Source organism: Mustela putorius, unplaced genomic scaffold, assembly GCF_011764305.1.
Source record: "Mustela putorius furo isolate JIRA1106 unplaced genomic scaffold, ASM1176430v1.1 tig00000743_pilon_pilon_pilon, whole genome shotgun sequence".
Classification (NCBI taxonomy): Eukaryota; Metazoa; Chordata; class Mammalia; order Carnivora; family Mustelidae; genus Mustela; species Mustela putorius.
In genome coordinates this window covers 4,351,950-4,366,864 of record NW_025421464.1, presented here as the reverse complement: position 1 = coordinate 4,366,864, position 14,915 = coordinate 4,351,950, and the positions used below count along the sequence as shown (strand labels likewise).

Below are 14,915 nucleotides of genomic sequence, written 5' to 3'. Positions count from 1 at the left end.
CCCATATTTCAGATACGTACACTGAGGCTGCAGAGGGCTCCTATAGGGCGGTGCACTGACTCCAAAGAGGAGCCAAGAGCTACTAATGATATTATAGCTCCGGAGACGGAGACTCTCCCAAAACCGACACTAAGCTCTGCACCCAAATGAGCGGGCGCGCGCTCCGCCTCGCGCTCTCGGAGACGTTTGGCCACGTGATCAGGGCCCGCCCCCGCCCGCCCCGCCCCCTCCCGCGCTCCCACCCTCTCTCCCTCCCTCCCCCTCCCTCCCCGGCCCGGTCCGGCCCATCCCCCTCCCCACCGGCTCCCTGAGGCCCTGCCGGGTCGGGCTGCGGGCGGCCGGGCGACGGCCGGACTGACGGACGCACGCGAGGACTGACTGACGGACACACGGAGGGCGGCGGGCACGCACGGCCCGGGCCGCTGCTCCAAGGCCCGCCCGGGAGGGCTGGGGCCGCGCTCAGGTGAGGTGACGGCGACGCGGGCCCGTAAGGGGTGGGCCCGCCGGGCGTCTGGGGTCCCGGCCCCGCTGGCTCCGCGGGAAGGAGGCGCCGCCCGGGCCCGGCGCGGGAAAATGGCGCCGGCCGGCAGTGGAACACGGCTCCTGTGCGGGCCCGGCCCGGAGCCGCCCCGCCCGCCGCGCTCGTGTCCCCGTCGCCATGTTGGGGAGCGGGCCCCGGGCCTGCGGGCGGGGGTGCTAGAGGGAGCGGGGGCCGGCCGGGGTTAGGGAGGGTGCGAGACGCGGGGTCTGGGGCGCTGAGGAAGTGCAAGGCCGGCCGGGGTCTGCACAGGGTGGCGCTCCAGGCCCGAGGAACCGGCGGGAGCCGACCACAGGGTTGTGGCCGGGGGTCGAGAAGGGACACTGAGTCCAAACGGAACTGGGGTCAGGGTCCGTGAGACTGGAGGCCAGGACTGGAGTTTGGTTAGGCTATTCGTGTTCAGAACCCCAGGGCAGTCAGGACCCAGAGGGCGTGGGGTCTAAGCTCTGGCTGTCAGAGCCGAGACAGTTCTTTGTGGAGGGTGGGGGGTGGGGGGGAAGCTGTTGATTAGAAATATTAGAAATGGGGACCCTTTGGATGCAGGCGCGAGTATCAGATTGGGCAGTTCTCAGAGTCGCGGCGCCGAATTGCAAAGCCTTATAATTCCACAGAGACTGAAGGCATATGTTCCCCTACTCCCTATTGGGAAGAGCAACAGAAAATAGTAAGACTTTGATGAGAAAGTGGGAAAAGAGGGACCGAAGTTTGGGTGCCGGAGCTGGCCAACAAATGGGGTGTATGGACTGGAACTGGTTGGCAAGAAGAAAGAGCCTCCATCAACTTAGGGAGTTTGTGTGTTTCTTTAAAAGGAGGGACCGGGCTGTTTGTGGGCGGTGACCCAAGGTGTCTTCCCAGGAAGGGGACAGCCCACTGTTTTAAGAGCGGGGTCACCTGGGGAGGTCATCAGAAAGGCGTTTTGAAGCCAGTAAGAATGTTGAAGAGAAATGAATGTGTAAAAACTACAAGAGTCTTAGAGATCATGTAACAATTTCAGATCATGTAGTGATTTTAGCAGAGACATAGAAAGATAAAGATGACTCCTCAAGATCTCACAAGTTCCTGGCCAAGGAGGTCCTCTGCCTCCTCATTCAACACACTGCCTTAGAGGAATTTGTTAGCTGTGAGAAAAGTGTTAAGGTGAGCTCTGCAGCATGTATCAATGAACTGTTAATCTCTTTTGTTTTGGTAATTGGTTTGTCAGAAAAACTGAAGGGGGATACCAAAAAAGTGCAGGTAACCAACTATTTGATCATTTCCAGCCTCCCTCCATTTGTGCAAAGAAGTTATCTTCAGGACCCTCTTGACTTCTAACTTTCTAGAGTTGTAAGAGATGCTCCTTCTGTTTTAGGTGTTTACTGTACAGCAAGGGGACACAGAAAGCCAAAAAAGATAACTGTGAACAATGAATGGTACACACCCAGGATCTCTATCATGATCAAATTTCAGTTAAAAGTTTGATTAAGATAGGGAAGAGTTCGGGGCATCTGGGTGGCTCAGTGGGTTAAAACCTCTGCCTTCAGCTCGGGTCACCATCTCAGGGTCCTGGGAGGCTCTTTCCTCAGCAGGGAGCCTGCTTCTCCCTCCCTGTCTGCCTGCTTGTGATCTCTCTCACTCTCTGTCAAATAAATAAATAAAATCTTAAAAAAAAAAATAGGGAAGAGTGCAAAGTTCATATGGGTTATGGAAGAATTCTGAGGAAAACTATGCAAATCAGTCATGAAATGGTAGTTCGGGGCTCCCATAAAAGCAACAAGGACTTTAAACAAAAGGTTATAAAGATGCCCATAGCAAGTAAGATTTTCTGTGTATGTTTGATGCATGTATACCATACATACGTATATAAGGCATCAAGATTCATTTGTTCTGGGATAATGCAGGAAGGCCTTTGTGCAGTGGGCCCCTCTGGCATCTGGTGAAGCTGCTCAGAAAAATAGTAACCCCTCTCAGAATAACATTTTTTAATTGAGTAAAACAAAATACCATGTTATAGAGAAAACCATTATATTGAAATACCGAAATACACAAATTATAAAATAGCAATATAGATACTTTATCAGTACATTAAGAAATCGGATCTAGTGATGGGTCTGACAATTACAGTTTTAAACACATGAACATAAGTAAGACTTTTAGATATCAGTAACAACTGTAGTATGATATAAAGATATCTGTGATAACTGTGACAGTCACAGATAACCACCGATACTAGAGTGGTTTGTTGCTATAACTCATAATTGAAGAAAATGGTAACTTTCAGTTAGAGGTTAGTGAATATAAAGAGATAGTTTTGTTCTGCTTTTTTCCTATCCAAGTTCATAGACCCCTCTGAATTCTGTTTGTGGATTTCCATCTGTGAACCCCAGGTTAAGAAACCCTACTTCTACCACCAAGCATGTCTTCCATTCAGCGGATATTTACTGTACGCTAAGATATTTCAAGCATTATGCTGGGCTGTGAGGATTCAAAGTTCTTTAAGACAGGGTCTTTTCACGTTAGATATTCAGTCTCATGAGAGAAATGAGCATATTAACAGTGATAGTTCAGGATGAATACCAAAGCAGTATCAAAGGTTGAAAAAACACAGAAGTAGGCACAACTCAGGTCTAGGAGTTAGGGAAGGTTTCGTGAAAGGGTGATACTTGAGACATGTCCTGAAAGGTGGAGGAGTTTGCCAATTGAAGAGTTGGAAAAAAGAGCTTTACAGGTAAAGTTATGCATTTCAGGAGATACAGTTGAATGTGGCGGGAGCATAATATGTGTGCAGAAAAAGTGATCAGGGACTGTTGTTCAGAACCTGGCTGAGAAGGACTTTGCTAGACAGAATCTTTAGCTGATAGGGAGGCATTCATGCTGTCCAAGGAAGAAGAGTGTATGATTTGGTTTAAATTTTAGGAAATAAATGGATGTTCTTTGAATGGAGGGTGGACTGGAGAGCAGGGAAGGCGTAATGAAGGCCTAGTCAAGACAGAGGCTGTGAGCCTTGAACAAAATTAGAATTTTCAGGTGCTGATAATTGACATTGCACGTGGTAAGAGAAAAAGAATATTTTAGATTATTGATTTGGGATGGTGGCTGTCAAAGAGGTTATAAAAAGGGTGAAAAGAAAATGAAGTGATAATTGTCACAAATCAGGGAGAAGAGTTTTTTGGGTTAGAGTAGTAGACTTGGAAACCATTGCAAAGCTGTCAAGCATGGTGTAGTTTTCACTTAAGGAAATCAGAGGTAAGTGTCAGCAGATATAAAAACCAGGGAAAGGGGTGCCTGGTTGGCTCACTAGATTAAGAGATTAAACATCTGTCTTTGGCTCAGGTCATGATCTCAGGGTCCTGGGATTGTGCCCCATGTCAGCTCCCTGCTCAGTGGGAGTCTGCTTCTCCCTCTCCCCCTGCTTGTGCTCACTCTCACTTACTCTCTCTCAAATAAATAAAATCTTTTAAAAAAGAAAATTTCCAATTAATAAAAAGCAGGGGAAGTAGGGAATGTAGAAAAATTATAGCTGTCTGTTTCAGAGGTCAGCAAACTCTGGGTCATGTCAAATTTGGCCCACCACTTATTCAGGTAAAAAAAGTTTTATTGCAATATAGGCACAGTTACTTATTTACGTACTGTCTTTAGCTGCTTTCACACCACCAATGGCAGAGTTGAGTAGTTTTAGAGAGAAGATATACAGTTCACAAAGCTGAAAATATTCTCTGGCCCTTTACTAAAGATGCTTGCCAATCTGATCAGTGTCTGGGGATTAGATGTTCAGCTTCTGGTTTGCCATCTAGTTCCTATAAAATGGAGAATAAGCATCTTGGCTTTGTCCTTCTGGCTGAGTCCTCCATGCTCTGTGTATCTGCAGTATGATATAGAGCCCTGAATATTTTATTTTTTTTTTTTTTTTATTTTTTTTTAAAGATTTTATTCATTTATTCGACAGAGAGAAATCACAAGTAGGCAGAGAGGCAGGCAGAGAGAGAGAGAGGAGGAAGCAGGCTCCCTGCTGAGCAGAGAGCCCGATGCGGGACTCGATCCCAGGACCCCGAGACCATGACCTGAGCCGAAGGCAGCGGCCCAACCACTGAGCCACCCAGGCGCCCATAGAGCCCTGAATATTTTATATTGGTCAGCGATGCCAGGGTCTGTTGTGGGATCTGCTATGTGGCAGCTGTGGTAGTGACAGGTTTTTGCAGCTTAGACCATGCTGGGACTTTTTTTTTTTTTTTTTTTTTTTTTTTTTTTTTGCCATTTTTCTGTTGAGTTGTCTTTTTCAAAAGATGTCTTTATGTTTTCTCATTTGTAATCCTTTGTTGATTATGTGTATTATAGATATAATTTCCAGGTTGTTAATCTTTTTTTTTTTTTTTAAAGATTTTATTTATTTATTCGACAGAGAGAGATCACAAGTAGGCAGAGAGGCAGGCAGAGAGAGAGAGAGGAGGAAGCAGGCTCCCTGCTGAGCAGAGAGCCCGATGCGGGACTCGATCCCAGGACCCTGAGATCATGACCTGAGCCGAAGGCAGCGGCTTAACCCACTGAGCCACCCAGGCGCCCCAGGTTGTTAATCTTTTAAATCACTTTTTCTCTTACTGAAAGAAGTTGTGAATTTTAACATAGTCAAATCTATCGATCTTTTCCTCCCCCAAGATTTTGCAGTTATTCTTTATCTTCTTGAATCTCTACTGTTCTGCCTTCGATGTTTAGATCTCTAATTACTATGTCATGTGAGGTATGGTCCAGTTTCATTTTTTGTGTGTGTATAACCAATTATCCCAGCACCATTTATTGAATGGCACTTTGTTTTCAAATTATGTGCTCTTTTGGTGGAGTCTGACTAGGGTCCTAATTCTAGCTTTGCTGCTTGCTAATTATGTGACCTTGGACAATTGTGGAACCTCTTTGTGGCTCAGGTTCCTTGGCTTTTATTTTATGTATGTATGTATAAATATATGTATTACGTACCTGTGTATGTATATATGTAGTTAGCTCACCAGCCAGCCCAACACGGGACTTGAACTCACCACTGCAAGATCATGAGTCGCATGCTCTACCTACTTAGACAGCCAGATGTCCCAGGTTTCCTCAGCTTTTAAAATAAGGATAATAGGGGACGCCTGGGTGGCTCAGTTGGTTAAGCAGCTGCCTTCCGCTCGGGTCATGATCCCAGTGTCCTGGGATCGAGTCCCACATCGCGCTCCTTGCTCAGCAGGGAGCCTGCTTCTCCCTCTGCCTCTGCCTGCCATTCTGTCTGCCTGTGTTCCCTCACTCTCCCTCTCTCTCTGATAAATAAATAAAATCTTAAAAAAAATAAAATAAAATAAGGATAATAGTATTTATCTCATAGAGTTGTGAGGAATAGGTGAGTTAATTCATGTAACGTGTCAAGCAGTGTGGCACCTAGGAGTTGCTGAATGCGGTTAGCTTATAGTTAGCACTATTGTTCATTTCTGTTATCCAGCACCTGGCATAGTGTAGGGACTCGACATACTCAACACAATTGTCTGTTTAATTTGGTTTTCAGATCAAAACAGAATGGTTGTGAGAGGTAAACTGAGTGTTACAGGAGGTGCTTCCAGTTTCTGCAGTTTTAGCTGCCGCTTCAGACTTTCTGCTGGGATGGAACTCCTCTTACCCCATCACTTCTTTTGCAGAGAACTTCTATAACAGAGGCTGCAAACCAGCAGTCTCTGGTTGGATTTGACCTGCAAACATGTTTTGTTTGGCTCAAATGTCCACAGATTTCTGACTTACCTTGAAAATTTGGAAGATCTATCAACACCAAACTCATATTCTCTCATAGCAACAGAGTAAAAGCTAAAGCTTTTAGGTATGATGGGTGTTTGTTTTCTAATGCTCTGCGGTCCTCATTACTTTCTTGTTTTGCTCATTTACTTTTATTACTCTGTAGGCATTTCATTTTCTTGTTCTTACTTCACTGAGATTTTAAATATTCTCTCTTCCAACCCAATAAATGATATGTTAGGATAAGGGTCAGATAGGCAGAAATTGGCAAATGAGTTTGTGGGCAAGTAAAAACTATTTCTAAGGATGAGTCATTCTTGATCATAATGAATAAAATGATGATTGAAATTAAAAGATGAGATGAAATTCATTTCAAATCACTGAATATTTAGGCATCCCATCTGTGTGCTGGGTACATTAGAAATTACCATGGTGGTGGTAGAAAAGAAAACTAGCTGGCTAGCTTTATGAAACATTTCAGAAGAGATCTTTTTAATTGTGATGTGGAGCTGTTTTCCAAGAGAATGGTTGGATGAGAGGAAGGAAAAACAGGAATTCATTCATTTACGATACATTTATTGAGCCCTACCATGTGCATTAGGCTAGAACTCCCCAGGATACAAAGATGATTCTAGTTAAAGTGTCGTGTGGGATAGAGGTAATGTGTTAATGGAGCTGGAATATCAGAGAATGGTACCTGAAAGAGGTGGCCTTTAGTGGAGCTGCCAAGAATGGTGTAGAGATGTGTATTTAGGAAATAGTAAAAAGAGTCCAGTTTGGCTGCAGAACAGGATTTTTACAGGGCTGTGGTTGGAGGTCAGGCTAGAAATGGAGATTGAACAACAATAGCAATAATGATAGTAGTAGTTCACATTTTTTGCATGTTTACTATTTGCCGGATAACTTCCCAAGCATTTTTTTTTTTTTTTTTTTTACTTCTTTATTTATTTGACACAGAAACAGCTAGTGAGGGAACACAAGCAAGGGGAGTAGTAGAAGGAGAAGCAGGCTTCCTGCTTTCCCCTTTCCAAGCATTTAATTAGTATTTCTTTTAGTCCTCACAACAACCCTGTGAGATAGGGCACTAATTTTTATACCTTTTTACAGATAAACTGAAGAAAAGAGCTAACATTTGTTGGGGAAAGAATTTGAGTCCATGCAGTCTAATTCCAAGACCTGTGTTAGTCTCTGTATGCTATACAAGTGAATAAGGGAAGGCTTTGAATCCTTTTCAGTTCCAGGCTGGGAAGTTTAGATTTGATCGACTAAGTAATGGGAGTCATCAAAAGTTTTTAGCCAGTGACATAATGAGATCTGTACCTAAGAAAGTAAGCCTGCTAGTGAATATAGGAACAGCATGAGTAGAAAGAAGAAATGTGGAACTAGTTTACTCGTTTCCTCCTCGCTAGATTTAGTGCTCCTTCAGAACTGACCCTGTGTCTGTTTGTCCCTCTCTTCCTTCACCTCCATTATCTACCTATTGTGTTGTCTGGCACATTTATTTTAAAAAATGTAATCTTTTTCTCCATCACTTTATTCTAAAAAGAACTTGAAGTGGCTGCCTAGGAGCTCAGTATTTGCTAATCATCAATAATCATTAATAAATCATTATTAAATAAGTCATTAGTAATCATTAATAAATGACTAGAGATATAGGTAGATGTGTACATTAAGGGAGTATTGTGGCTTTGTTGGAGGGAGTAACATAGCCCTAGAATTTGGTGAAATGAAGGGGAAATGAAGATATCAAGGTCAAAGTATATAAACTTCCAGTTGTAAGATGAGTAACTTCTGGGGGTCTGGAGTACAGGATGGTGACTATAATTAACAGTAATGTATTAAAGACTAGAAAGTTGCTGAAAGAATAAAAAGAAAAAAAAGTAATTATATGAAGTGATGGATGTGTTAACTAAATTTATTGTGGTAATTTTGCAGTGTATATGTGTATCTGTCTCATTGTACATTTTAAACTAACACAGTGCTGTATGTTGATTATATCTCAATAAAGCCAGGGGAAAAAAATCTTTGTCACTAATAATATTAATGATCACCAAATTCAGAGGGCATTCATACTTCAAATAGATATGTAAGTTTGTATTTAACATTAACCAACTACAGCCATCACCCCTGCCCCCTCCCAATCCAACACACACAGAAAGGCAACAAAAGCTTCCATTAGCTGGCACTTTTACCAGTATTGAACCTGTTGGATATGAGTTCTATAATACCATTATGTATATTTTCTAAAGACCAGACAGCAGCAGTTTCTCACAGGAGGAAATAGTTGCAAATTTGTGAATCAGATCCTGTTTTGGATTTTACAGAAGGAAATTGTTCATTAGATGAAGTCTCTTATAATTTTAAATATTATGTGAAAGTAAGACTGTGTCCCTACTATAAAATACAGACTTAAAAAGTTCAAACACGGGGCTCCTGGGTGGCTCAGTCGGTTAAGTGTCTGCCTTCGGCTCAGGTCATGATCCCGGGATCCTGGGATCGAGTCCCACAAGGGGCTCCCTCTTTAGTGGGGAGCCCGCGCCCCCCTCTCCCTCTGCCTGCCTCTCTGCCTACTTGTACTCTTTCTCCCTCTTTCAAATAAATAAATAAAATCTTAAAAAAAAAAAAGTTCAAACACTTGGAGAAATCAAAGACATTGTGGTTAACCACCAAATGCTAGTATAGGTGAGAAGATTTTAGGTAAACCAGCATCTGACTAGGCTTAGTAAGAGACCAATCAATAGACCCAAATAATGGATTTGTTAAATAAATATTCTTTCCCATTGTGGATATTAAGTATAATATAAGCAGTATGTGCACCTACATGTATGCACATATCTGTGTGAAATACATTGGTATAGCTGGTATAAGTCTGAATCTAGGAATGCTTCCTAAAAAGAATGAGCCTTCAGCTGAGTTCTTTTAGATTATGTTCAACTCTTTAGTATGTGTGGAGATGACTCATTCAGAAGCATTGCAATCAGAATAATTAAGTGTGGAGGAAAATGTGATTATGATAGTATATATTGACTGCTTACCAGTGTTGAGGGGTATATCCAGTTGGTGAGTAATTAGTTTCTGCCTTCTAGGAAACTAATTCATCTGGGAAAGTGGTAGGAACATAAATGAAAAGGGGGGTGGGGGAGCATAAATGTTTTAAATGCACTGTAAATGCAATGGAAATTAAAGAGAGAGAGTTCTGCTACCAGTTGGAGGATCAGGGGAGGCTTCATGGAAATGCTGGTATATTTCCTAGGGCTGCTATAATAAACTACCACAAGCTGGGTGACTTAAAACAACAAAAATTATTCTCTTACAGTTATTCAAACTGGAACCTGAATTTAGGGTGTCAGCAGGGCCATGTTCTCTCTGAGACTTAGGGTAGACTCTTTCCTTGCCTCTTCCTAGCTTCCATCAGTTCTTGATGTTTCTTTTCTTCTTTTTTTAAGATTTTCACTTATTTATTTGAGAGAGAGAGAGAGAGAATGAGCCAGGGCAAGGGGCAGAGGGACAAGCAGACTCCCTGCTATGTGGGAGCATTGTGGGGAGATGAAGCCAGAGTAGTTTGTTGGGGCCCTAGATGCCAGAGCTAGGACATTCAAATGTTGCTGAGTGGGTAGTATGTGGGAACAGGATGGTACTGCAAAATTTTGAAATAAGGTGGGTAACTGATTCAAGCTTTGGATAGCTAATTCAAGCTTTAAGGAGGTTCTCTAACCTAGTGATCATGGCTAAGTAGACACCCCGAAGAAAAACAGATGGTTGTTGATTTCACACACTGAGCCTCCCTCGTTTGCCAATGCCAATTATGCCCGTAACTTTTCACCAGGACAGTCAGGGAATCCAACTTATATAAAAAGCAGCACTTGGAAAAACACCACAACAACAAACTTTGAGGGTTCTTTAGCCTCTTGGTCTGTCATCCATGGACATTGAAATACATCAGTTTTTAAGGATCTCTATTCAGAAGCCTCTCCATGGATTTCAGTATTAATAGTCATGTTGCTCTTCATTTTTTTTTTCAAATTTTTCTTCAAAATCACCTCTTTTCCATCCTTTTTTTATCTCTTGATTTTTCTCAGAACTCTCTTCAGTCTTTCCGTATCTTTTCTAAACATCTGACTAATCGAAAGAATTGAGAAAGATTGTGTACTGTCCAAGCCAATGCTACACTTTTTTTCTATGTCCTTAAAAAAAAAAACTTTTTTTTTTTAATTTTACATAGTCTCCATGTCTAGTATGGGGCTTGAGCTCCCAGCCCTGAGATAAAAAACTACATGCTCCACCAACTAAACCAGCCAGGTGCTTCTTTTCTTTGTCCTTTTAGTAATAGTTATGTTGACTTTTGTCCACAATAGGACTTTATTCAAATTTTGAATGCCCATTCAAATTGTGGTCAACAGCAGAGCTCAGGTGCTTTTTCTTATTTGTCTCTAGGCAGTTCTTCCTGATTGTATATTCGCATTGTTAATATATTCTCAAAGAACTTGTGTCCTCATGAAATTTTTAAAATTGTGTTTAAATATTACAAACAAAACACTTTCTAGTCATTAGCATATGGATACAGTCTTTACAAGTTTAATTCATAGTTTTTTTAAATAGTTTTTTCGTTTGGCAATATATTGAGGTACTTTTCCACATGTTTATATACTTACTTTTATCGGATACACAATAACCAAAGTTTAAGTATTCTCTGTTTATTTGGCATTTGGGTGATTTCCATTTTGTTTTTATTTTTGGTTTGCAATTCTCAATTATACTGCTGTAACATGTTATTATAAAGGTTTTTTCCCTCAATTTTTTTCTTAGAATATAGTCTCTAAAATGATACAGTTTGGTTTGAGGATAATCACTTTTTAGCTATCTTGTCAGCTTATTCTTTAGAATAACTAGCAGTTTATATTGCCACTGCCACTAGTTATTATTGGATTTTTTATATTTTTTTCTTCCAGTATAATATGTGGATTTTTAAAATATTTTAAATATTTTATTATGAAAAATTTCAAATATACAAAACAACCCTGAAACTGTAGAATAAACTCCCTTCTACCCACCACTTATATTTAATGTATAGTCATATGCTTAACAAAATACTTATTATGTTAAACCTTTTAAAAATAAAGACATCATGAAACTATGCCTTTAAACATTTTAGCATGAATCTCTTTCAAATACATTCTTCCGCATAATCACAGTACTGTTGTCACACCTAGCAAATTATCAGTAATTCCTTGATATTATCTAACATTAAGTCTGTATTTAAGTTTCCCTCACTGTCTCCAAAATGACTTTAATAGCTGACTTATTCAAGTGGAATCAAATTTAAGGACCATGCATTGCATTTGCATGTTATTATTTATGTAGTTGTAGTCTTTTTAAAACCTGGAACAGTTCTCTGTCCTTGTCTGCTTTCTTACCTTCTAAAATTCTTTTCATGGGCATTGATTTGTTGAGACCAGAGCAGTTTTAATTTCCTACATTGTGGATTTATCTGATATTTTCTTAGTGATATTTATTCCTTTATTACTTATATCTGCCTAAACTGGAAGGTTCAAAGACTAGATTAGATACTAGCTGAACATTTTGGCAAAAATACTTAAATATTCTTCACATTACCTCATATCACAGGTACACAGATGTTTAGTTGTCCCACTATTGATGATAACTTTGATCACAGGTTTAAGGTTGTGACTTCCAGATCTATTGTGAAGTTACACTGTTTTCTTCTCTGACTAGCAAATATATTTTTTACTTTTATTAAGATGAGTATTTTTAAAATCTTCTTTGAGCTAGTTTTTCATATAATTTGACCATTTGTTCAGTGTAGATTTGGTAATTTCCTTTTTGCATAGTGTGTTTAAAAATTTTATTTAGTGTAACAGTGAGTTTTTATAATAGATAAATTTCAAGTTTCAAAATATGGCTGAAATCCAATATAATTTAACCAAAAAAGATACAGATTGTAAATATATAATAGGGGACATTCTTTTGATGAGATTTTGTAATGAGACATGTTTCCTTTTTTAAAAAACATTCTAGGGGCGCCTGGGTGGCTCAGTGGGTTAAAGCTTCTGCCTTCAGCTCAGGTCATGATCCCAGGGTCCTGGGATCTAGGCCCGCATCAGGTTCTCTGCTCAGCTGGGAGCCTGCTTCCCTTCCTCTCTCTCTGCCTGCCTCTCTGCTTACTTGTGATCTCTGTCAAATAAATAAATAAAACCTTAAAAAATAAAATAAAAAATAAAAAACATTCTAAGTAGAGAAACCTAAAACACATAAGGCTCTTGTATCAACAGTTTCATTTTTTTTTTGAAACTGGGATAGATCTCAAATTCATAAAAGTTGGATTTACATTTGTTTTACATACCCACCCAAAAAGCACCCAGAATGTATTTTATTTCTTCTTCTTTGAGTGTTTCATTTGGTTGCTTTTATATACCCATTTTTTAAAGAAAGATTTTTACTTATTTATTTGACAAACAGAGATCACAAGTAGGCAGAGAGGCAGGCAGAGAGAGATTGATTTGCGGCTTGATCCCAGGACCCTGGGATCATGACCCGAGCTGAAGGCAGAGGCTTTAACCCACTGAGCCACCCAGGCGCCCCTGTTTACTCACTTTTTAAATGCCTTACAAATTATCCTGAAACTTTTAAGTCTATGTGGTTAACAAGTCAACTTATTATAAGTACTTTAAGTACTAAAGTAAAGTAATACTTTACTAGTACTTAGTAAGTAGTAAATAATATCCAGATTTAGGCATTCATATAAATGTTATTTAAATTTCTCATTCTACAAAATTATTGTTTCTTATATAGTAACTTCAGGAGCAAGAAAGTACTTGTCCTGCTTGGTACATAATACACAATTGGTAAAAGGTAGTTGAACGAATGCATCCATTGGAAGTATTCAAATTCTGGATTAGAAATTATGAGGGACTTCTCTACACATAATTTCTATTTAAACAATAACTCATGGAGGTGCCTGGCTGGCTCAGTCGGTGGAGCATGTGACTCTTGATGTCTGGGTTGTGAGTTCAAGCCCCTCACGTTGGGTATAGAGATTATTGAAAAATAAAGTTTTTAAAAAAATAATAACTTACGGTCTGTAAGTTTGAAATGATTTCACTTGATCTTAGCCAAAAGGCTGAGAAGTGATTGAAATGATTTCAAAATATAAAGTTAAAAACTCATGTAGAAGAGTCTCTTGGTAAAGTATTAAGGAAATTATTACTAGCCATCTTTTTTTTTTTTAAGATATTATGTTTAAGTGATCTCTGTACCCAACATGAGGCTTGAACTTAAAACCCCAAGATCAAGAGTCACATGCTCTACTTACATTTGGCACAAGCTGAAGATATGCTTTTATTTATGAGGGAGAATCCAGAAGAATTCTAGGATTCTCATTTTACAAAGCTGTTTATTTAAAGTATAGTTGTCGGGGGACCTGGGTGGCTCAGTGGGTTAAGCCACTGCCTTCGGCTCAGGTCATGATCTCAGGGTCCTGGAATCGAGTCCCACATTGGGTTCTCTGTTCAGCAGGGAGTCTGCTTCCCTCTCTCTCTCTCTCTGCCTGCCTCTCTGTCTACTGTGATCTCTCTCTGTCAAATAAATAAATAAAATCATAAAAAAAATAAATAAAGTATAGTTGTCACACTAATGTGACTTTAGTTTCAGATGTACACCATAGTGATTTGACAAGTTTATTCATTGTGCTGAGTTCACAATAAGGGGCATCTCTCACCATAAAACTCTTATTAGAATATCATTGACTATATTCCTTAAGCTGTACCTTTCATCTCCATGATTTACTCATTACATAACTGGAAGCCTGGACCTACCTCCCACTCCCCTTCACCCATTTTGCCCATTTCCCATGCCCACTACAAATCTATTTAAAACATTTGAATAGAGATATTCATTGGTTAAAGTGAAAGCAGATAGAATAATAATTAAATTAGGCTTTTTAAACTTCTTTATGTAGATAGTGCACAGTTGTGAACATAGGACATCTATATTTTCTGTTTACTTGCTTGTTTGGTTTTTGCATTGTCATTTGTGATGAAAATTTTTTCAGAGTATAAGTAGGAGAATAAATATTAAATTAAAAAGTATATTATTATCAGTACATTCATAGTTTTACAACAGAAAGAGTAGGAAAGTGACAAGAAAGATTTAGTCTGTAGCTGACTACATACATGATCTAGGGCAAATCATGTAACCTCTGTGTGACTGTTTCTGCTTCATACTTCTTTGGAATCCTTCAGGATTTCTGCCCAAGACAGATTTATCTGTTTTTTAGTAATTGTTAACTAAAGTATAACACATACAATGCAGAGTACCCAAATGATACACATAGTAAATTATAAAATGAACACACTTGTATAAGGACTGATGATGTTTTTTTAAAAGCTTTCTTTTTTTTAAAAAAAAGATTTTATTTATTTATTTGACAGAGATCACAAGTAGGCAGAAAGGCAGTTAGAGAGAGAGAGAGAGAAGGAAGCAGGCTCCCTGCAGAGCAGAGAGCCCAAATCCCAGGACTCTGGGATCAAGACCCGAGCAGAAGGCAGAGGCTTTAACCCACTGAGCCAGCCAGGCACCCCTTTAAAAAACTTTCTTGATGATTATGAAAACTTTTCTTTTTAAGAAACACTGGATT

General features: G+C 39.9%; 1 protein-coding gene across 10 annotated transcripts in view; it reads left to right on the top strand.

The window, feature by feature from the left end:
• Window positions 1-240: 240 nt before the first annotated feature.
• Window positions 241-14,915, top strand: part of NCOA6 (nuclear receptor coactivator 6) — a 102,647-nt gene continuing 87,972 nt past the window's right edge. For 8 of the 10 annotated variants that reach the window (XM_004746578.3, XM_004746579.3, XM_004746583.3 and 5 more), the window contains exon 1: window positions 241-463. The gene's annotated coding sequence lies outside the window, so the exon portion shown is untranslated. Of the gene's footprint in view, window positions 469-1,532; window positions 1,676-14,915 lie in introns of all 10 variants that reach the window. The other 2 variants (XM_045084104.1, XM_013053374.2) reach the window with 2 other exon arrangements.